Below are 25,754 nucleotides of genomic sequence, written 5' to 3' on the forward strand. Positions count from 1 at the left end.
GGAACTTTTGGATACTGGGGATGAGAGCCAACACTACAAAAACCTAACGGGAAGGAGGATTGAGGATCTGGGATCATTGAGCATAGAGGATTACAGAGAAAGAAGAATCAAGGGTTTTGGAAGAGATCTTCAAGAGCACTCGCGATTGGAGATCATATCAACCGATAATTTCTTGTAATGACTTCAATTACTCTTGTTATTTTCTTAAACACTATGAGTAGCTAAACTATTTTATGCTAGGGTGATGTCCCTAAATCTTTTCATGTAATGACTTGTTAAAACCGTTGTGATGAATTTGATGTTTTTATAATTTGAGTTTATGATTCAAAGTTTTTCATGCTTCATCATATTGGAAAATATTTTGTTGATCTATGATTAGGGTTAGGCGTGACACACCACTCTAATGCGTTTTGAATCAAAACATTACCGGTAAATCGCTTAGGAATAAGGATTTCACCATAGTGATCATTCATTCTAGATTACGATGCATAATGCCTTAATACTAAAATCAATTATTGAAGAATTGAAATTGACTTTTAAGTATTAATAAGTTCTCCTCTAAGGAATTAGGGAAAACTATTTTATGGAATTGATACTCAATTGTAGTCACATCTTTTCATGAACAACGGTGTTCTCAAGGAGTTACATAAGATTTATACATCAACCTTAGCATGCTTTCTCATTTGTGAACCAAATCATCATTTACTTATCGTTTTTTAATTATAAACAGTTAGTAGTTTCATCAAGCGAATAAAAAAAAAACCAAAAATAGCTTTTTGTTCAATTGAAATTTAGTACTGGCTTATACTTTATTCGCAGTCCTTGTGATCGATACTTGGATTCAACTCCATTTTAATAACTACATCGGTAACAAAAGTAGTACACTTGCTATTTTCCGATCAGTAGCTAAGGCATCTACTTTGTTCGATAATTGTTTTAGTTGCTCACTATTGTGGATGTTTTGATTTAGGAAGTCCTTATTAGTTTGTTGTTGGGAAGCTATAAAGTTTTCCATCATGATTTCTAGGTTCGACTTCCTAGGGGTGTTTTGAGCAGCTACAGGCGCTTTTTGATAGCCAGGTGGGATAGCAGGTGCTTGTCCAGGCGCGTACAACGCGTTGTTGTTCTTATACGAAAAGTTTGGATGGTTTTTCCATCCAGGGTTGTACGTGTTAGAATAAGGGTTTCCTTGAACATAATTTACTTGATCAGATGGGATACCAGTCAGGAGTTGACATTCGGCAACTGCGTGTCCAGTTAATCCACAAATCTCGCAGTTAGGTGCTACGGCAGCAGCGGTGGCTGAAGGAGTGATGGTTAAGTTTTCGATCTTTTGAGTTAAAGCGTCTACTTTAGCGTTAACGCGGTCTATACCACTTACTTCGTACATTCCTCCTTTGGTTTGGGTTTTCTCTAGAGCGGCTCGTTCTCCACCCCATTGGTAATGGTTTTGTGCCATGTTCTCTATGAGGTTATATGCTTCATCATGGGGTTTGTCCATTAATGCTCCGCCAGAAGCGGCATCTATAGTCATTTTAGTGTTATAAAGGAGACCACCATAGAAAGTATGGATGATCAGCCATGGTTCGAGTCCATGATGAGGGCATAGTCTAAGCATGTCCTTGTATCGTTCCCAAGCTTCGAAGAGTGATTCATTATCTTTCTGGGTAAATCCGTTGATTTGACCTCTTAGCATAGCGGTTTTCCTAGGCGGAAAGTATCTTGCTAAGAAAACTCTCTTCAATTTGTCCCATGTAGTTATGGAATTAGAAGGTAGGGATTGAAGCCACGCTCTAGCTCTATCTCTCAAGGAGAAGGGAAAATACGTAATCGAATAGCTTCGAAACTAACGTTGTTAGCTTTGACAGTGTCGGCATATTGCACGAACACAGATAAGTGGAGGTTGGGATCGTCTGCAGGGCTTCCAGAGAATTGGTTCTGTTGAACAGCTTGTACCAACGAAGGTTTCAGTTCGAAATTGTTCGCCTCAATCGCAGGTGGTGCGATACTTGAGTGCGGTTCAGCGCGTGAAGGAGCGGCATAGTCTCTAAGAGGACGAATAGCAGCCATCTCTAACTTCGGGGTAATTTGATTGATTTGATCAGTAAAGATCAATTCTTGATTAATCGGAATTGGTGCTACTTCGGGAAGGTTGCGAGCTCGACGTTTGACGTTAATGAAACGTTCAATCTCGTTAATTCGTTGTATTAAATCTCCTCCTTGTGAACGAGTATTTGGCATACAATCATCCAGAAAGAAAGGAAACAATTGCCCTAGTCTCTACGGTGTAACAGTGAGTTACGATATCGACTTAAATAGTCCCCGGCAACGGCGCCAAAAACTTGATCGCGACTTTACGTGTCTATTAATCTTATGACTCCAAGTGCACAGTCGTGTCGTGTAGTTTTAAAAGATATCGAATCCACAGGGACTATGAATTGATCTATCGTTATCTAAGGTTACTATGTAAAGCTAAGGCTACTAATGTTTTGATTGTTTCTAAAGGAAAGTGATTGTGAATATTAAGAAATATAATAATAGACGGATATCAGTATGTATTTCGTTTAACCTTAGGTGATCCGAAGGTTCATTGGCTAATGCATAATTCGATTAAAAATCTTTATTAATTCAATTGATTAAAAGTCCTCCTCTCAAACTTTCGCTTTGTTGATTTAGACTACTGTCCTAACTCGTAATGTACGCTTTCGCCATCCCATTAGATTTTAGAAAATCTTTTTGAAAACAACGTAATTAATAAAATGCTTGTTTTATGAAGTTGTTATCTATTTAAATCCCCTAATCTCAAACTTTCGCTCTGTTGACTCGGAACATGCTAATATCCCTAACGTACGCTTTCGCCATCCCGCTCGGGTGTAAAAACATTTTTTGAAAATAAATAAGTTCTAGTTAGTTTTAATACGCTTTCGCCATCCTTAAAACTAATGTCCTATGTCTATTATCCAGTTAAAGATCTCAAACTTTCGCTCTATTGATTTTAACCTTTGACCGTCTTAACCCCTCAAACTTTCGCTCTATTGGTTTTAAGACTTACTAATTAAATTAGACATATAAACCAAAAACAAGTGATATTTAATAAAATATAATTAAGTCAATTTATTTCGGATCCCACGGTTAACTTACTTTACATACTGATATCTTAGTTAATTAGCCAGACATATTAATACGGTTAAGCATGCATAAATTAATTTGGTTCATAATAAAAGGCATGTTAAATGGCATACAATATATCATGCAATAACAATAATAAATAAAGCGGTAAATGATAAACCTGAAATAAAATAAATCTGAATTGAATTGAATCTTGAAGTATCGAACTTCCACCACAGGTTGGCTGGATCGTTCTTCGGAATTAAACAGACAGAAATTTAAAACAAAGAATAAAAAAAGGATAAATCTAATGTAAGGCTAGATTTATAAAAGGTTCACAACAATTTCCGGTGTAGAAATTGCTGTGAGAAAATAAAACGGTTTAATTGAAAGCAGGAAGAAAATAGCAGTCGCGGTACAATTTCGGCAGCACTTCGTTAGCAAAAAATCGGACAGGTTGAAGTGAGTTAGCTCCCTCTATTTATAGGCGAGCCTTTGCAGTTGGAATGCGTGAAAGCAGGAATTTCTCTGACTGGGGCTTGGAGACGTGCGTCTCCACTTTTTGGGGAGACCTCTTTGAACGACTTGAGACGTGCGTCTCAAGTGGAGAAAATCCAGGAGGATTGGAGACGGGCGTCTCCTCTTGGTGACGTGGCAGAAGAACGTTGGAGACGTGCGTCTCCACTTGCTGGGATGAATTGGGCCACGCACAATTGATCCTTCGTGGGCTGGGTCATTGCTTTGCACATTTGGGCCTTATTTGCACCTCCTTTTCACTTCAGCACCATTTTTTCATCTTTTAGGCACAAATAGTAGTCATTTTAGCTCCATTTCTTCTCCTTTTCACAAATAGTCTCAATAAGATGGTAAAACCTGAAACAAAGAAAATACTCGCATAATATCATAATAAAACAATATAATAAACGGAAAATGCTATAAATATTTATGGATTTCAAGCTAAACATACGATATAAAATCGTGTTATCACTTAGCGGACATGCGATTGTGCAGAAAAATTGTAGAGAACTCAGATTTGCAAAACAGGGATCCTACTACTCAAAATCACTTCCATACAACAATTAATAGCACATACAATCAATACCTAGCTTCTATCATTAACAATCTACACTAAAAACATGTTTTAAAAGCACAAATCTCGTGAATCTAGCATAAACCTTAACATTCTCAAAACTATGAAATTGAAAGATTAGAGACTATACATAAATTAAACATCAAACACTCATGTAAACCTCTAACAATTCATCAAATGCTCAGAAAACCATTCATCAATTTAAACATTCATCAACATCATCAACATTGCAACTCTTCACACATTCATGAATATACGATTATGAAGCCTAATCTCTACCATACCCATCATCATGCCAACCCTTAGAGAGTAAGAACCCCACCCTTAGCTGGTGATTCCTAGCAAAAGCTTCTTCTTCTCCAATGGAGTTCTCCCCCTTTATGCCTTAGCTTTCTCCTCTCCCAAAACTCTTCTCTTGGTCCTTCCTTCTTTCACAAAATGTCCCTTCTAATTCTTTTCCCAATTTTTTTTATTCAACTTAACCATATAATTCTATTCTCTCATTTGACTTAGTATCCATACTCTTCTTTTACTACCACCAACCACTTAATAAGCCCATATAGAATAATCTAATAATTATATTAATATTATTACCAATATTAATCAACTAATCAACCAAAATCAACATATTAACTTATATCTGATAACACGAAATTATACTACATATTTAGCTCGATTACGACATAATTTATTTCGTTATTTTCTTATAATTATATTTTATTACGGTATTATGCTGGTATTTTGTTGTGTTTCTGGAATTCAAGATAATAAAAATGCTTGTTGGTAAAAAGATCAAATATGGAGGTGAAAAGTAGTAAAATGGCCAAGCAACTCAAAAGAAATGAAGAAGAGGCCCAAGATGAAGCCCAGCGCAACTCAGAGGTTGTGCCCCTCGGCACAGAGGCTAGTGCCGCTCGACACCGAGGAACAAAGGAGGGTGTGCCCCTCGGCGCTGCACACAAAAATAGTGGAGTCTCACAGACTCCACGTACTTCTATTTTTCCTCCACGAATCCAGCCCAGTCCAAGTTCATCTCAGCAAACAAAAAGGCCATGACTCATTCCACTACTCCTATATTTTCTCAACTGATTTTTAGCAACGAAGTATAAAAGAAAAGCAGTTACAACAATTCACTCTCTCGTTCAATTTTCCAAATTTCAGCAGAAGAGCAATTTTTCCCTTTTGACGCAACTAGCAGTTTAATTTTCCAGTCTTCATTCAGTCATTTAATTTTTTGTTTCTTTTCTCATAATAATTTCTACATCGGAAATTATTGTGAACCTTTTACTGGATCTAACCTTACGTTAAATTTTAGTTTTAATTTCCTTTTTGCAATTTATTGATTCGAGAATTCGCCAAGATTATTCGTACAAGTTTCAAGTTCCAGTTTAATACTTATTTCAGGTTTCTATTACAGTATCATTTATTTAATACATTCTTTATATTATCTCCATGTCTATTATTGAATGCATGAATTGTTACTATTATTGCGTGTTTGAACCGATAAATATGTCTGGCTAAACCGTTTAAATATCGGTATGTCAATTAATTGAACTGAAGGGATCCGAAATATGTTGGACTAATTATGTTTTTATGAAAAATCACCTTTTCCTGTATAAGTTTCCAATAATCAATTATAAAATAGTTTGTTACGGAAGTAAAAACAGACAAAGGTTAGAAAACAAGATTAACGGAAGTTTGAGGATTTTAACCGAATAGTGGAAACTTAGACATTAGTTTTAAATACAGCGGAAGCACTTTAAAACTTATTAAATTCTATTAGCTTTCAAAAAGTGATTTTTAAGTCTAACGGGATAGCGGAAGCATACGTTACGAATTAGGGTCATAGTTATAATCAACAAGCACGGAAGTGTGAGATAAGGATTTTTAAATTAATAGTATTTACTGAAAAGATATTTTTGTTAAATCAAAAGTAGCCAATGAAATTTCGGATTACCTAGGTTCAATGAATTACATACCGATATCCCTCTAATCATTTTTATAAACTAGTATCTAATTTAGTTCCCGTTTAATTCTTTTAATTTACCCCATTAAATTAGAATCTTAGCCTTAGCTTTACACCGTAATTATTGACAATGCTAGTTTGATTTTTGGTCCCGTGGGTTCGATATCTTTTAGACTACGCGATACAACTGTGCATTTCCAATTTAGATTTCTAGACATATAAAGTCGCGATCAATATCCACATATTACAACATTTCACAACTTCGACAATTAATATGAAATAATGTAATTAAATAATTAATTAAATTATCGGGGCGTTACACCCTGACCTTTGAAGAAGTTCAACCAGCCCTGTATTCTAAGAACTTCAACGAATGAAAGGAGTATAAACCTTCGACTGTTGGTGAAGTTTTGGCCGTTAAGGGAAAATTCTTGCGAAAGGATAGTAAATTAGACAAGAATAAGGGAAAAAGTTAGCAGAAATCTTATAGTGGAGAAGCATCTGGCATTCGATGTTATCATTGTAAGAAGGGGGGTCACACAAGAAAGTTGTGCCCTGAACGCCTCAAAGATCATGGAGGTAAGGATAATGGCATTGCAGCCATTGTTCAAGATGATTTCGAATCATCTGATGTTCTTGTGGTTTCAAGTGGTGACTTTTGTAAGGAGTGGATTATGGATTCAGGTTGCACTTGGAACATGAATCCAAACAAAGACTTGTTCGAGGAATTATGTGATCAAGATGGTGGATCTGTATTGCTGGGAAACAACAAAGCTTGCAAGATTGCAGGTGTTGGATCTGTGAGATTCAAGCTCCATAATGAGTCTATAAGGTTGTTGACTGAAGCTAGGTATGTTCCTAATTTGAAGAGAAATTTGATTTCTCTTGGTGAATTCAACAAGAAAGGATATTTTTTTCTAAGGAGAGAAAAGTATCCTAAGAGTCATGAAGGGGTCGAAGGAAGTCTTGAGAGACGTGAAGAAACAAGGCTTGTATACCCTTGAGGTTGAAGTTGTAAGTTGTTCGTCAAATGTTGCATCCACGAAACCTTTGTTGAAGACGAAAATTTGGCACATGAGATTGGGCCATGTTAGTGAAAGGGGTCTGGTCGAATTAGGGAAACAAAATCTGCTTGGTTGAGACAAAGTCGAAAAGCTGAAGTTTTGTGAACCCTGTGTACTTAGAAAATCTTTCAGAGTGAAGTTTAACAAAGGCAAACAAAGAACACATGGATCCCTTAATTATATCCATGATGATCTCTGGGGGCCTGTCAGGTGTCCATCATATTTAGGAGCGATGTATTTTCTATCAATAGTAGATGATTATTCCATAAAATTATGGGTATTCATCCAAAAGACTAAGGATGAAACTTTTATGAATTTCACAGTTGGAAGACTTTGGTCGAAAATCATATTGGCATAAAGGTCAAGAGGTTAAGAACTGATAATGGCCTTGAGTTTTGAAATGAGGCATTCGACAGTTTTTGTGCTGCCTCTAGTATTGCAATGCATAGAACTACTGCAGGTACTCCACAACAAAATGGTTTGGATGAAAGGTTTAATCGAACCATTTTGGAGAGAGTTAGATGCATGTTGACTAGTGATGGATTAAAGAAGGTGTTCTGGGCTGAGGATGTTTCGAAGCAACATATCTGATAAAAATATGTCCTTTGACTGTGTTAGATATGAAGACACCTGAAGAAGTTTGGTCGAGACATCCACAAGATCTCGACAGACTTAGATTATTTGCCTGCGTAGCCTATGCTCACATTAGGCAAGACAAGGTCGAACCTAGAACTCTGAAATGCATGTTCATGGGATACCCTGAAGGAGTCAAAGCTTATAGGCTATGGTGCCTAGAGCCAGGTCACAAGAAAACTATCACTTTCGAAATGTAGCTTTCAATGAAGCTGAAATGGATTTTAAGAAAACTGATCATGTTGATCGAAGTGCAAAAAAATCTGACGAAGAGCTGGAACAGGTAGAGATTCATGTTGAGGAGGAGCAAGTTGATGCTGAATTGTATATTCTAGATGAAGTCAAAGAAGAAGCAGAAGATATTGAGGAAGTTGAGGAAACTGTCAATGACTACCTATTGGCAAGAGATAGGTCGAGAAGAGTCATCAAGCCACCTCAGAGACTTGGGTATGCAGATCTTATAGTTTATGGCTTAATCTCTGCAAGGGAGGTTTTAGACGAAGAACCTAGAGATTATAAGCAAGTTATGAGGAGTCTAAATAAGACTGAATGGCTGAAGGCCATGAATGATAAGATGAAATTTCTTCATGATAATCACTTTTGGGAACTGATCAAGAAACCTGCTGGGGAAAGGTTAGTCAGCTGTAAATGGATTTTCAAGGTCAATGAATGAATTTAAGGAGTGGCGTCGAAAAGATACAAAGCAAGGTTGGTCGCAAGGGCTTTCACTCAGAAAGAAGGTGTCGAATTCAATGATGTGTTTTCTCCTGTTGTGAAGCATAGGTCCATTCGAATGTTGCTTGCCATGGTGGCACAGTTCCATCTTGAACGGGAAGATATGGATATCAAAACTGTGTTCTTATATGGTGATCTAGATGAAACAATCCTAATGAGGCAACCTGAAGGTTATGTCGAAAAGAGGAAGGAAGATTATGTGTGCAAGCTGAATAGATCCTTATATGGACTGGAACGATTTCCTCGACAGTGGAATAAGAGATTCGATAAGTTCATGACAAACATAAGTTTTGTTAGAAACCAGTTTGACCACTGTGTTTACTTTCGATTTCGACCTGGTAATTCATTTTTTATTTTGTTGCTTTATGTGGATGATATTCTCATAGCAAGCAACAATGTCGAAGATATAATAAGGTGAAGGCTGAACTCAATAAGGAGTTCGATATGAAGGATCTGGGAGCTACTTCCAGGATTCTTGGAATTGACATTCGAAGAGATTGAAAGAAGTCAGAGTTATGCTTATCTCAAGAGGCATATCTACGAAAGATTCTCGAAAAGTTTGGTATGTCATAGTCGAAGCCAGTTGTGACTCTGACAAACCCTCAATTCAAGCTGAGTATTGATCAGTGTCCTAGTATTAATGTTGAAAGAGCCTATATGAATAACATACCATATGCTAATATAGTTGGTTCTTTGATGTATGTTTTGGTCTGTACTAGACCCGACATAGCATATGCAGTAAGTCTTGTAAGCAGGTACATGGAGAATCCTGGAAAGGCTCACTTGCAAGCATTGAAGTGGATTCTAAGGTACATAAATGGATCTCTGAACAGGATCCTAATTTATGGTGGAGCCTTGGGTGAAGATAGTAAAGCAGCAATCGAAGGATATGTCGACTCTGATTATGCAAGTTGTATGGAATCTAGAAAATCTATTTCTGAATATGTTTTCACTATGTTTGGCACTGCAATTAGTTGGAAAGCAAAACTTCAGAAGGTTCTTGCTTTGTCAACCACTGAGGTGGGGTATATTTCTCTCACTGTAGCTGTGAAAGAAGCATTGTGGCTTGATGGTTTTGCTAAGGAGATGAAACTTCAAGGTCGATGTATCACTTTTAAATGTGATATTCAAAGTGCTATACACCTGTCAAAGAACTCAACATATCATGAGCGAACCAAACATATCGATGTTAGGTTGCATTTCATCATAGGAGTAATCGAGCGTGGAGAAGTCCAAGTGCTGAAGGTTTCGACATATTACAATGCTGCTGATATGATAGCCAAGTCATTACCGAGTTGCAAGTTTTTCCACTGTATGCTGTTGATAAAGCTGCATGAAGAAAGCTAGTTTGTTCTTTGATGTTATAGAGTTTGATCCAAGGTGGAGATTTGTGATAATTGGGTTGAACTCTAGTGGGTCGATGACTTACATACTGTAGTCGAAATGTGTTCTAGTATGTAGGTGTAGAAATTCTAGGATTGTTAGTATTTCGAATTAGGTCTGTTTGTTATGTCCAATTGTTTAAGCTAGCTTGTACCCTAAGTTGACTTGAAGGGTATTTGTGAAAAATCCCATTAGTTTAGTATGTTAGGTTTATTATAAATAGCATACTAGTCTCTCATCATTGCATGCTGCAAATCATAATTTAGGGTGAGAGGGTTATTTGTTATTCTTGTAACTTGTAATCTTGTTTTAAAGAGAAAGGAAAGAATAGCAGTTATAACCAATCCTTATTGTTTTTCTTGTTTATCAACTTTTCTACCCTTGTGTGTTTCTTGATCACAAATAAACAGTTTATCCTTTGTTTATCAATACATCATTTTTACAATGGAAGCCCTAGTTTGTTAAGATTGCGTACTGATTATTTGAAACCCATATATATTTGGAATTTAATTTTGTTCGAGGAAAAAAAATTATAATTTGGAGAAATTTTATAAATGTTCAATTTACTTGAATATCACTATTGATTTCACACACTTATACACTTACTTGTGCATATAATAATACCTATGGGTCATGCATATAATGAATATTGTCTTATAAATGGATTTTATTCTAATTTATCATCATTAGAATATGATAGGTATGGTGATTAGAAAGCAGAGGATAAAGGATATAAATACCATGCAATATGGATCTAAGGTAGCAGAGATTAAAATACCATGCAATATGGATCTAAGGTAGCAGAGATTTAAGGGTACATATGACAAAGGTCCAAGCTAAATTTGTTGGGCGATCCATAACTCAATATATGAATCCAAGACATAAGAAATCCCTTGCAAAACCCGTAAAACTTTATGGGGGATCCACTACTCAATCAACGAATGGAAGGTTGTTCAAAGGTGGCTAAAATCTTTATTTGGCACAAGTGAAAAAGGAAATCTATTTAGAGGGAGTTATAGTGTCATGTAGATTAGTCTAGTTATATTTACAGAGAATTGAGAGATTGCCTAATAGAGGAGAACGATGATGGTGAGAGTAATATTGGTGGAGGCTTGCAAGAGAAATAGCAAAAAAATTCGGACTCAGAATTTCTCCTTTTTATGTTTGGATTTTGGTTGTTAGATAAGTGTTTTGCTGAAAGAAATGAAGCATAAACAAATATAGAGAAGATATGAGTCATTGCAAAATTAGGACTTAATAATGGATTGAATAAAAGATTAAGTAACTATAGCCAATGGTTTGCTTCACCGATTTGGCGGTTCCTGAAAACTAAAACTAATAACTAAACCAAATCACCTTGGTTTCTTCGGTTTGGTTTAGTTTTTGAACTGAACCAAAAACAATCAATTTTTTTTACAATTTAGATTATCAATTTAATTGATTTTTTTTATCCGCCAACCCATACATGTAACATTTTCCTTCTCCGACTTACAAAGCAATATCAAATTAACTAGATAAAAGTCTATAACTCCTAAATTCCACCTCTCTTTTAGGGTGTGTTTTGTTCCATGTAGATGGAGGAGAGAGGAGGGGATATATATATATATATATATATATATATATATATATATATATATATATATATATATATATATATATATATATATATATAGATTTGGTTCAATTTTTAGGAGGGGATCGGTGATGAGGAGAGCAAAATCACTCCAAATCACTCTTTTTGCATCCCTCCAAATCGCAGGATTTAGAGGCGAGGGGGAGAATATGAGTTTTCATATTTAATAAATTAAGAATTTATTAAAATATCCGCAATTTTATTTTAGTATTTCAAAATTATTGTTTTATTTCGTGTTCATGCTTCTCTTTTGTTTTATTTTTCTCTATTTTCTCCATCAACTTATTATGATCGTTCTTCACCTTTTTATTTTTTATTTTTTATTTATTATAAATTATAATCACTATATTTTTTTGTGTTTTAATAATTTTTATTCTTATGTTTATTTATGTTAGTTTTTCTCTAATTTTGTTGTGAATTTTATTGTATTTTATCATATAAATTTTAAACAATCTAGTTCATTAAAATCAACAAATCAAAATTTAATGGTCGTGATTCATTGTTCTCATTTATCATAATAACCAAGTGTTCTCACTTAAGTCGTCCTATATATATATATATATATATATATATATATATATATATATATATATATATATATATATATATATATATATATATATATATATATATATATATATAAAAGTTAATTTATGTATTCAAAGTTGTTATCAACACATAGTTTATTTTTGTGTCGAAAATTATAAAACGAATTAAATATACTCAATTGTTTTTACGTTATGTGATAATTTTTAACTTTTTAATTACTCAACAATACAAATTATATTTTCAAAAATAAAATTTATGAATTTTTTAACTTTAAATATCATATCACTTAAATAAATCGTAAGGTCAATAATGTAAATTATTAATAGATTAATAGAATTTCTCTCCTCTTCTTCTGATGAACCAGATATATTTTTAATCAAAATTATTTTCTCCTTCCCTCTCTTCTTTTGAACCAAATATATATATATATATATATATATATATATATATATATATATATATATATATATATATATATATATATATATATATATATATATATATATATATATATATATATATATATATATAAATTCTCTCTTCCCTCTATTATAATCTCTCTCTTTCTCTCCTTATTCGAACCAACCAGAACCTTCAGCACACATATCTTACCAACAAACTATAATAGAGGGAAGAGGGAATTTATATATATATATATATATATATATATATATATATATATATATATATATAAATTCTCTCTTCCCTCTATTATAATCTCTCTCTTTCTCTCCTTATTCGAACCAACCAGAACCTTCAGCACACATATCTTACCAACAAACTCCAAAAATCTTAACAGTTCCATTGACTCCTCTCTAAAAGAAAAAAATTCTTTGAAGTCGCCCCAAACTCTTTCAAACTATAATAAACATCTTCGTAGATCAGAGAGATAAAAGATAAGAAATCAAATTTACAGCTGAATTGATGACTACAACCCTACCACCAAAACTCACATATGAAACTAAATGTTAATAACTCAACCCAAATAATAATTTTAAAAATGGATGGTTTTAGATGTTAACATTAGTCAAATTCGACCAAACACAATCCACGAAAACCTTTCAATAGTCCATGCATGTGCCATGCTTTTTTATTCCAACTTTTCTTTTGTTTCATCAACTTTATAGAAAAATAATCATATACAAATACAAGCATATATAGATCATTAAAATGTAGTCCAAATTAAAGAACATACATATTACTTGTCCTACGAAAGGCAAGATAAGCGGAAGCTGTTTGCAATTAATTAGATTATTTTCAAAGTTTCATCCCCATCAAGGATTCCGGCTTTTGGTTTAAGCTTTTGATTCACAGTCATTGTGTTGGTGATACTAACTACACCTATGTCTAGTCTACAATTGACCAATAATTCTCTTCGCTTTTTAAATAATTTTTTTTGGCTTTCACACCGATTTCCGACCAACATAGTATAGATCGACTAATCCGGCTCGTGCTATAGAGACACGTGCACTGGCCAAACGTTGTTTCTGCTAAGAATCGAATCTGATATTCCCCGAATATCGTCCTTTGCAGAGACTCGTTTGCCACTCGAGCCAAAGCGCTTGGTTTGCTTTTTTTAAATAATTTCCTTAAAGGTTATTATATCTTTCTTAATTCAAGTCTCAAATACTTGGAAGTTCTTGTTAACTTTTTTCTATCCTTTTGTAGCAGAATGATTTTAATTTATAAGTGCTGATTTTTTTTTTTATCATTATAGTCATAACGGTGTTAAGGATTTTTTTAATAGCACCTAAAAGATATAGAAAATTTCTTTACCCACCTCGCTATGGGGGTCACCCCCAGCGAAAATCCCACTTTACCCTTGCTTCGGAAATGCATTTTCGAAGTTTTTTTTTTTTTAAATTTTTCAGACTTCGGAAGTGCATCTCCGAAAACACTAAATGGGGGGTGTTTTCGGAGATGCACTTCCGAAAACACATTTTTTTTTTAGATTTTGGAGGGTTTCGGAAATGAACTTCCGAATTATGCAGAAACTGTGTTTTTTTTTATGTTTTTGGAAACAGTCTCGTATTTTTAATTAAAGGAAGACGGCAAATAAAATAAGCGATATATAAACAGAAAATACTAATATACTAATATGATAAAAATAGTAATATATACAAGCCGATTTGATCCAAATCCAAATAATAATAGTGTACGAAAGATACAATCCGAAAACAAAAAAAAAAGAAACCCGACCACTACTGGGTATGCCTAACCCTCTCTCCCTGGGACCTCCTCTGCCGCCTGTAAGCCGCCGCACGGCCCGCATCAGTGACGATCATCTCCATCACGGCGACTGCCTCTGGACCGCCCTGATCAACGACACCTCAATCCAGCGCGTCCCGCCCAAGCATCTCTATTCGCTGGCAGATCGGCAGGTGTAACGACCGTGTTTTTCTTTAGTTCCTTATTTTATGTGATTTATGTGAATTAATTGTGAACTATGTGTTAATTGTATGCTTAATTGATCTTATGTTGTTTTGTTTGGGAATTATTAGTATATAATATAAGATAGTAAGTGTTGTTGATAATTGGGTCTAAGTTGGTATTAGTAAGTGAGAGGTGTTAGTTAGAGCCCATTAGTAATTTAAGATAGTAAGGGTTTAACTAAAACAAGGGTTTTAGAGGAAATAGAAATTAGAAGTTCATTTTGGGGTTTTTGGTGAAAGAAGAGAAAAGTAGATTGAAGAGAAAGAGGAGAATCTCAAGGTTGAAGGTAGAGTTGGCTTCAATCAAAAACCTAAGGTAAGGGTGAGATTCTTTCATGCTAAAGGGATGTATGATGATGTTTTGGGTGGGGTTTTGATTATATGTTGTTATCCATGATTGTGTAGAAATTGAATAGAGATTGTTAGAGTTTATATTAGACTTCTATGAAATTGTGAATCTAAGCATGATTGAAGATGTTATGATGTTAGAAGACCCATAATAGGTGTTATAATTGTGTCTATAACATGTATCCTACTGATATTCGTGATGCTTGGTGTTTTCCAACTTGATTAGGTTGAGTTTAGGGGTTTTTGGATGGGTTTCGTATGCTGTTTTTTGTGTTTGGGGTTTTCTGAAAATCGCCAGTTCGCGCCGCGAACCTCCGTTGGCGCCGCGAACCTCTTGGCAGAAACTTGAGAAAATTGGATTTGCTCAGTTCGCGCCGCGAACTGTTGGCAGAAAGTTGGGAATTTTTGATTTGCTCAGTTCGCGCCGCGAACCTTGTTGGCGCTGCGAACCCTGTTTTGCAGAACTTTTCCTAAACTTTGAAATGATGTAACTTTTGAACCGTAACTCCTTTTTAAGTGCCGTTTGAACCTACGCGAAGCTATAATTGAGACCTTTCTAATGAATATGATTTAGGAATGCTTATAAACCTTTTTGAATCCTTCTTTGAATGTATTTGTTTGATGTTATGATTTGTGTGGTGAAGTGGTGTGTAGTTGTATGATGACGCAACGTAGCGACGTGATTGGGAAGTGGTGAATTACTATAAAAGTAATGATGTTTAGTCAGTATTTGTGATGTATTTGTGAATATCGTGTTTGTATGGATGTTGCATTTAGTGAGTCACATCCATTGCATAAAGAGACGGTGGCCTTAATGGTAAAAAGTGACGGTGGCCTTAATGGCAATTAGCGACGGTGTGCCCAATGACAAATCTTGAGACGTGGGAGTTTTACTCCAAATGGTACCACATGCATTTGCATAAGTCGAGTCACATGTGAATTGCATTCGAGTCTTATTTTATTATGATGCGGTGACTTGATGATGAGATGTTTGTTGCGATTGTGTGGAATCTTACTTACGAATTGTATTTATTGTCATAGTTGAATTGATGACATTGTTGTCGTTTCTTAAGTTGATTATGTGATGTGAAATCGTTGTATTGAGTATTGGGATGAGAGGTGGTGACCAATGTATGATCTTTTCTCTTTCTTAGAATATTATCATACGTTTATTTATAATGAATGATATCTCACCCCTTATGTTTGAATGTTACCCTCCGTTGGTAACGTGCAGGTAACGACGTGGAGTAGCCGTGTACCTTATAGCTCGAGTCGGTGTGTCAATGCTCTGATACGTAGCACTCGGGGGGAATGTTTGCGATACTTACTTGTGTCTTGTTTTATGTCGATTATCTTTTATTGAACTTTGATGTTAAGTCTTGTGGAGACGTTTTGGACCTATTGTGCCATGTTGACAAGAATATAAGACTTGGATATTATGTTGTTATTTGGATTCCGCTGCAATATGATGAAGTTGTTTGGATTTATATGCTCGATGAATTATGAGTTTCCTTTGATATAAGTGTTATGTATCCATGTACTTTGAGCATGAATTGTAGTTTTGTTTAAGTCGAATATGTGATGCCTCAAATTTGTTGTTTGTTTCGATATTTTATACTCTGTTTGCTCTTATTATTAGAGGGGTAGATTTGGGGTGTTACAGCAGGAGATCAATGGCGTGGTCTTCCTCGGCCTGCTGGTTTTCCAGGATCTCCTCGTGTGCTGGCCTCGGAGCGCCGGGAGCGTCGGGTGTCAGCAGAGGATGTGACACCCGATAGAACCATGTGACGTACCCCTTCACACTGTGCCAGTCCTGGGTGACCCGCATGCGACGATACTCCTCCAGTACCACATGATGCTCCCAATCCTCAAATATGGCAGTGAGCTGCACTCGGGTCACTGTGTCGGGAGCAGCCTCAAAAGGTGACCTGGGTATCATCTGCACAAATCCGAACTGCCGCATGCACCGCTCAGGGAGATACCGGACCATGATGCTGGTCCCGCATGCCAACCAGCCAAAATATAATGATATGCCGTCAAAGGGGACAACCTGAGTGTAGTCGCTGAATGGCCTCCAGGTGATGTCATTGTGCATCGTGTTGTCCAGGTACCCACGGTATGGTCCCACCGCATTGTTCCCCCTCTGGAGAACGTATCTGGCGGCCCTGGGCATGGCGTCAACGTACTGAGGATCAATGTGAAAGCCGTAGATCCGGGAGAAGTAAGAGATGATCCAGCTCTGAAACACAAACACGATAATGTAACGTATCGTAAGTAAATACGAAACATAAATAAATACGAAACATAAGTAAATACGAAACACAAATACGAAACATAAATAAATACGAAACAATTAAAATGAAACGTACCGTGAGTAGTGTGCAGGATCCGGTCAACTGCCTCGTCCTCTAGTTGGAGGCCTCATTCAGCTTCTGGTATAGGTATGCCAGAGTAGCTGCCCCCCAGTTCCACTGGTGAACGGTAGTCAAGTCCATGAAGTAGCGGAGGTTGGTCACGTCGACGTACCTCGCACTCTTGTCCACAAAGATCGCAGTGCCTACCACATGCATGTACCAGCACCGGAGAGCGCAGCCACGGTGATAATGTGTAAATAGGTCGTCACCCGCATCCTCGGCTTCGGCCGCCTCCACCAGGTGGTGCTCGAAATAGCGGCTCAGTGTGGTGAACCGGATATGATGCTAGATGTCGTGATGCACTCATAGTCAGCAACTTCGGGCTCTATACCTAAATAGAGCGCCATCCACTGACTGGCTTCGACCCTCTGGATCCGGGAGTGGGTCAACAGTGCCCCCTGATCGGCAGGTGGAGAAGACACTGCACATCATGCAAGGTGATCGTCATCTCCCCAACCGGTAAGTGGAAAGAAGACGTCTCCTTGTGCCACCGCTCCACAAAGGCCCCCTGCATGCCGTGGCTGATGGTGGAATACCCCGTCATGCAGAGCCCACTAAGCCCTGAAGCTCTCACCACGTCGTTAAACCACTCGGCAGCCGGTTTAAACAGACTGAAAACCTTCCGGGCGTGGTTCACCATTTTCAACGGCTCTCTCTCTTGTTACAAAAAAACAAATAAAAAAGTATGTTAAATAGACCGTTAAGAAAATATTGAATAAACGTCTAAATTATAAACGGTTAAATAATGTAGTCGGGCAAATTATAAAAAATACCTCTCCCTCCCAGATACACCGAGCGACGTGCTCGCGGTAGGATATCAGCACGGAAGTGTCACCGGGCCCTCCTCCTGCTCATCCTCCTCCCCGAGTGGAGGGTCAACATCCGGTACCTCCTCCGCCTCGTGGTATGACACTGCCACCTCCGGTACCTCCTCCTCCTTCTCCTCTCGCTGGCGGGAAGAAGATACCCGGGCCAGACGACTCCTTGATCCAGATGTAGAGGTACCTTCGTCCATCTCCACGGGAACTCGCACACGTCGTCCCTGGCCCTGCCCCCGTCCCTGTGTCGACAGCAGCTGCGCCGCCGCCCGCTCGCGTCTAGCCGACGCAGTCTAGGTCTCTCTACCCTGTCTGATGCGTGCTTGGTTGTCTGACATGTTCCTGAAAACAATTGAAATCGATTAATATGTGAGACAACATAAAGAACTAAAAAAATTGGACTTCTGATACAATTCAGAAGTTCATTTCCGAAACTGGGAATGGAGGTGTTTTTGGAAATGAACTTCCGAAACACCCCTGCGAGGAAGTTTTCTGCAACTTCCATGGCAGACCCCAAAAACAAAGTTCAAAACAACTTGTATTCAATCTAAACAACCTAAATAGCAGTACCAACCTAATCTAATACAGTTTTTGCAATTTCTAAACACCCTAATCGAGATTTTAATAATGGATCTAAAAATGGAAAAAATTAAAAAACTTACCAATTGAAGAGATTGGGATGATTTAGGTTGAGTTTGGGAAGCTTTTGGAATGTCTAAATGTTTGATACACACTTGCTTTTGCAGAAATTTTTGAAGAGAGGAAGTTTGAAGTAGGTTTAGGGTAAAGTGAATGGGGGGTTGTTTTGCTAAATCTGCAAAACGCGCAGTATTTCGGAAGTTCATTTTCGAAATGGTGTTTTCGAAAATGCATTTCCGAAATAAGACAAATTTTGAAGAAAAAAAAGGCGCTTTCGGAGATGCATCTCCGAAAACACCTTTTTCTTGCATTTCGGAGATGCATTTCCGAAGTAAAGGGTATTTTGGGTTTTTCACCAGAGGTGACCTAGAAGGTTGGGAGGTGGGCAAAGAATTTTCCAAGATATATGGTTATATTATATTTAATATTTAATTATAATAACAAAATTGCTCTTGTTTATATTTATTTTTATCTTCCACTTTAAATTAATTTTTATCTCTTTATATAAGTTTTAAGGATAGGTTAATGTGAATTCAATTTCATAATTGATTTGGATCCTCTCAATTCTTATTTACCTCAATCTCTCTCAACTTTAAATCATAATTATTTTATTAATCTAATGAAAAAATAATAAAATATATATTAAAACAAAATATTCTTAAAAAGAAAAAAAATATCTCTATACATAAAATTTACTAATGAGTAATTGATCATTTAATTTTAAATCTTCAAAGATCAATTTTTTGTCTAATATTTTTTGTAAATATATAAAGTATTCAAAAATTGTTTTGACGAGTGTGCTGAAAAATTAATCCAAGAAAGCTTAGGACATGGTTATGTTAGGATGTTGTTGTTGAAGGTAGTCTAGTAGGTAAGAAATTTTGGGTTGATTTAATTTTTAATCCAATTTTCAAAGCGATTCGAGGACGCTGTGGAAGAAAAATGGTATGATAAATTGAGGTATGATGAACCGTGTTTTAAAAATCGGACCGGACATCAAACCAGTAAGGGTATTAGGTCACTGGTTTATTGGTCGAACTGTTGAGTTACTAGTCGAACCGCATGACTAAACTGGATAATTCGGTTCAATAGACCGATTATTATAACAAAATTATATAGGTATAAAACATGTCAAACCGGATGATTTAGTCTCTATAAAATATAACTAGCACGTAAATTTTTTGAAAATATCATATCATAAATAAATTTACAAGTTCATAATTTAAATTTAAAGTTTAAACATAGATATCACACATAATAAAATAGTACAAAATTATAAAGTAGAAATGCAAACAAACTTTAATCGCAACATAATCTACTTAAATAATATATAATTAAATAATTTATAATCAAATAATTTCATTGTCTACTAAATTTAATTTAAAGGGAAAATTATTTAAATGTTGGGATCTCCTTCTTCAATATCAAAACCATATGCAAGAAAGTCAATCGTCCGCAACATCTTTATTTTTATTATTTTTTTATATTAAAATAAACAAAATGGCGTCTTTTGATTCACATCAGTTCAATGACATATTTGATCCAACAATTGAACCAAACTGGTTACCTGGCTGGTTCCCGGTTTGACTGGTCCCGTCCGATTTTTAAAACACTGATGATGAATATGAAGCACATTATTATTAATAAATTGATACTTGATAAAACTCAGCACACTAGTCAAAGTAATTTTTGTATAATTAGTAGGAAAAAACCTAGGTACGATCTCTTATGTGTGGTTTATATTATTTTTCAATAAAAATATGACAATTGTATAATTTCTTCCGACATATATGTAATTTTCTTTTATTTTAACTCTTAACTCTTTAGATGATATTAAAGTAGTTATTAAAAAAATAGTATAAACCACACACAAGGACAGATCCACATGTATAAAATTGGGGGCACTTGCCCCCACTAACCAATGCTATCTTGTTATATTTTATTGAATTAATTAACATTTTCTATAATTATTTCTACTAAAAAATTTATTATTGTCCCCACTAAAAATATTATATTATTTAATTTGTGTAAAGTTAAACGTCCAATGACATGAGAAATAATGATATATAATTATGTGAGCATATAAACATGAAAATTTATATTCCATAACTTGAAAATAAAACTAAATCATACAACAATATAATTAAAAAAATATATATACAAATGTAAATAGTAGGTATCTTCATTTTTTTTGGTATAAAATGATAGGTTTTTTCTATTCTTCAATTTTTAAATATATTATTATTATTATTATTATTATTATTATTATTATTATTATTATTATTATTATTATTATTATTATTATTATTTTTAAAAAAGTTGTTGATATAATATCAACAACTTGTTTTGGTGTCACTAGGAAATGAACCTTACTCAAATTAAATATATTTAGTTCAAATAACACATAAAAGTTGAACTATCCACTTACCTTATTATTATTATTATTATTATTATTATTATTATTATTATTATTATTATTATTATATCACCTATGTATTGGTATAATATTTTGCCCCCACCACGAAAATTTTCTGGATCCGTCCCTGACCACACATAAGAACTTGTATGTAAGTTTTATCCTACTTAGTATATTTAGTTTTTTTTATAAGCCAAGATGTATTAAGATTGAACACAAATGGGTGCTAAACACAAATACAAAGAGAGAACCAGACATCAAACTAAACTGCCAAAAGAGGGAGACAAACAAGTAATTGGGTTAATTTTTCAATTCTCCCAACTAAGATTGGCTAAGCCTTTAAAATTTACATAAAACCATTTTCTGAGCAACCACTTAATTTTACCCAATGTATCGCAATTACACAAAATCTCATCTTTGAATAGAATACTATTCCTGCATAGCCAGAGATTTTATTAAACATCAGCTCAAATTTTGCACGACCAATTGACTAGGAAACTATCAGTAAAACGAGAGCAAAAAATTGCAAAATTCTACCGTAAAGAGTCCTCCGCCACAACATGAAAACCAAACCAAAAAAACACCTTCTGCCAACCCACAACAGAAACCATGCACAACAACATCAAGTGATCAATTTGCTATTCCGACTCCCAACAAAGTGGACAAACAGTAAGATGGTTTCCTATGATAATTTCACGTTTTGCAAGGTGCAGCTTGGTTGGTAATTGATCCAATAAAGACCTCCAATTAAAGCTTTGAATCTTACTTGTAGCTTCGATTTCACAATTTGAATCAGCATCGTCAAACGATCTTCTTCCAGCATGAATTCTTACATGTCAGTATCCTGGATATTTGCATAGGCATTCTTAACTGAGAAGCCATTCTTTCCTTTCCACCAAATAAAAATTTCAGCTATATCTTTATTGATTTGTGTAAGAATAAATTTGGTTATACATCTAGCCTTTGAGTTTTGATTATAACTACACATGTTATCTAAAAGAACAATTTTGTATGATATGGTTTCTGCCTAGCGTGTGGCTGTTGTCAAAATGATTCTGACTCTGATAGGAAGACATGTGACATCATCAAACTCTGATATTAACACTCTGGAAGAAAAAATATTATGTGTACACGATAAAGTCAAGATTCAGGAATGCTTCAAATATAACGGTTCTTATCATGTACACGATGCAAGTATCACATAAGAAAGCTTAGTCTTGAAAAAATATTATATGTACACGATGCAAGTATCAAGAAGATCAATCAAAAGATTAGTTTTGTATTAGGAAACAAGGATTTGTTGCTCAGATCTTGCGAAAAACACTTAGGTGTTTCTGTACTTTAATTTGTGTAATCAGCTTGTAAAGAAGTATATATAGTACACATGAAGATCCTTTTTCTAAAGGTGATGTTTCCTTAAGCGGCTAAAGTGAATAGCCTGGATGCTTGAGAGGGCTAAGCAGGTTGCTTAGAGGTTGTAATCATGTTGATTATTAATAGATTAAGTCCTCGTCTAAGGCAAATCACCAGGTAGGTGAACTGGAGTAGCTTCGTTAATAGTGAATTAGGATAAAAATAATTGTGTCAACTTATTTTTATTTACTTGTTACCATTGTGTTTTGAAATTCCGAAAATGGGGACAAAAGTGAAACCCAATTCAAACCCCCACTCTTTTTTTTCCCAACCTTCAATTTGGACCTGCAACAAAATTTCGTAAGGGATTAAATACTATGAGTGTTAATCCTGATTAAAGTCGAGACTTGCTCCTGCTAAGAACAATGTCCACTGCAGTTCCAACCAATTCTTCATATCCAAAACAAAAACAGTAGATTTATCCAGATATGCGTAAAGGTTTGGGAGATGATGTGGAACCTTGTTTTGCAAGTGATATGCTTTAACAATGACAACAAATTTTGATGATGACAACTAATATCTTCTGACAAGTTAAACGTAAGTGATTAATCAGATAAAGATACAAACCTAAGTATTATTATTTGATGGACTTGACTATTCGATGATGGCAACCAAATGGAATACAAACTCAAGCCTCATCTCAAGTGAATTGACGCAGTTGTCTATAAAAGAAAGTATCCTACAAATTCTTGAAGTACAATAAAGTCCTATCTTGATTAGCCTGAGTAAATAATTTGTAAAGCATACAGGTGTTCCCGTAAAAGTGCATGGATAAATCACACACACATACAAAGGTATCTTTTAAAATTGATTTTTATAAAGAAAATATTTTCAAAAATGTCTTGAAGTTGGGCCAGATGAGTTGGAAGTTGTCATGATAAATTTGGGCAAAGTTTTATCTCTATCAATCAATTGGTACATTAACATACTCGATTGGCTCAGTTCAAAATTGAGCTCTATCGATTAGGACAACATCATTATGATGTGAAACAAGTAGATATATCTTCTTTACTTTTTTCTGAATTTATAATCGATTGTTTTTTAGGTATGTAATCAATTGGCATTATGTGTTAATCGATTAGCAAGTATTTTTTTTTGGGACAAAAGCTCTCAAGTTTATTTGACACTCACAAAATCAATTTTTGGGGAGTGGAGTAGGTACTTTTTATTGTTTGACCGAACCTCTATAATTTGGATGTTCTCTCTTTTCCTAAACTCTTTACTTTCCGCAATTTATATTTCTGCAATTTTTTTCAGCTGCTTAATGTTAAAACTATTTTCAAAATATTTTTAACTTTCATTTTAATCCACAATGTTTTTCAAAACCATGTTTCTATAAACCACACAATTAACCCCCCCCCCCCATCTTATGTGTGAAGTCACATGTCCATCAAGTTGTATCTGCTGATGCTCTTTCTGTTCTGTATTATTGTCTAATGTTGGGCTAAAACATATAATAGCAGCAAAAGGTTTAATTGTGAATCTTGCAAAAAGAAAATGAACAAAACAGGTACAAGCAAGATTTTGTATGGAATGTCATGACATCAACTCATGACATCGCGCCCGCAGAACTGAAAGGAAGATTCAGTTTGTACTCAACAGATACAGGATATTCGAAGAATATTTTGTAATCCTATGTGGCGCATGTTTAAAGGTCAAAATAAAATTTGAAGAATCGGATCAGAAGATTGAAGATTCAGGAAGAATCAGATCAGAAGATTGAAGATTCAGCAGTTTCTAATTTAGGAGATAAATTAGGAAACTCATGATTAAAAGACCTTATTTGTAGCAGAATATTTCTGCAGATTTGTAACAGCAAGGAGTGTTGCGATTTGTAAGCCCAAGTCCAACTGGGATCAGGTTATAAATAGAAACCTTTGTAACCTAGTTTAGTGACCTAGCCGGATTTTAGAAAGATGTAGTCTTTAGGGTTAGTCGTGTAAGTGAACCACCCGGGTTGTGGGATGGTCACTGATTTGTGCCTCGAACCTGTAGGTAAGAGGTTTGTTTTACTTACTCAGAAGCTGTGAAGCAATGAGTGAAGTTTTTGTTCTTGGAGCTGTTATGCAACTCCAAGTTGTGTTTGTTTGTGTGCTTAGATTGTTGGTGAGTAGGTCGTCGATGCAGTGGCTGAGTTGTTGACTGCTAGACATCATTTCTATGATTGGGAGTGGAATGGAGATATTCCATATTTAGGGAAAACCTAGGTAGAAGGGTCATTGGATAGTGATTAAGCGAGGAGTTGTAAACTGGGAGTTTAGCTCTTAATTGATACTGCTGATAGTGAACTTCATCCCTGGCTTGGTAGCCCCCAGAGTATGTAGTTAAACCGAACTGGGTTAACAATTCTTTGTGTTATTTATCTTCTGCATTTTTTGTTCAGTTATGAATGTTATGAAATTGTGTATAACATCAGGTTCAGAAGTGTTAGTGATAACACGATTTTATATCGTATATTTAGCTTGAAATCCATAGATATTTATAGCATTTTCCATTTATTATGTTAATTTATTATGATATTACGCGAGTATTTGCTTTGTTTCAGGTTTTACACTCTGATTACGACTATTTGCGAAAAGGAAAGAAAATGGAGCTTAAATGACCAATATTTATGCCTAAAAGATGAAAAAGGAGTGCTGAAGTGAAAGAGGGGTGCAATTAGGACCCAAAAGGCCCAAAAGAGACAGTTCAGCCCACTATGGAACCAAAGGCGCGTGGCCCAAACCTTCCCAGCAAGTGGAGACGCACGTCTCCAATGTTCTTCTGCCACGTCACCAAGAGGAGACGCCCGTCTCCAACTGCTCCTACATCTTCTCCACTTGAGACGCACGTCTCAAGTCAGTCAAGGCCACTTCCTGAAGAAACGGAGACGCACGTCTCCACACCCAGTCTGCAAAAATCCCCACTTTTCACGCAACGTCACAGCAAAACCTCTCCTATAAATAGGACCTGCTACCTCACTTCCAAGGGGTCCGATTTCCTGCCAACGAAGTGCTGCCGAAATTGTACCGCGAACCGTATTTCTTTATTCTGCTTTCATTCAAACACTTATTTTCTCACAACGATTTCTACACTGGAAATTGTTGTGAACTTTTTATAGATCTAGCCTTACG

At 35.5% G+C, this 25,754-nt stretch overlaps 1 non-coding gene across 1 annotated transcript; it reads left to right on the plus strand.

The window, feature by feature from the left end:
• Positions 1 to 1,589: 1,589 nt before the first annotated feature.
• LOC131638907 (small nucleolar RNA R71) lies at positions 1,590 to 1,696 on the plus strand. The gene has a single exon (XR_009294797.1). It is a non-coding gene; the product is annotated as a small nucleolar RNA R71 (small nucleolar RNA).
• The last annotated feature ends 24,058 nt before the right edge of the window (positions 1,697 to 25,754 follow it).

Source organism: Vicia villosa, unplaced genomic scaffold, assembly GCF_029867415.1.
Source record: "Vicia villosa cultivar HV-30 ecotype Madison, WI unplaced genomic scaffold, Vvil1.0 ctg.002480F_1_1, whole genome shotgun sequence".
Classification (NCBI taxonomy): domain Eukaryota; kingdom Viridiplantae; phylum Streptophyta; class Magnoliopsida; order Fabales; family Fabaceae; genus Vicia; species Vicia villosa.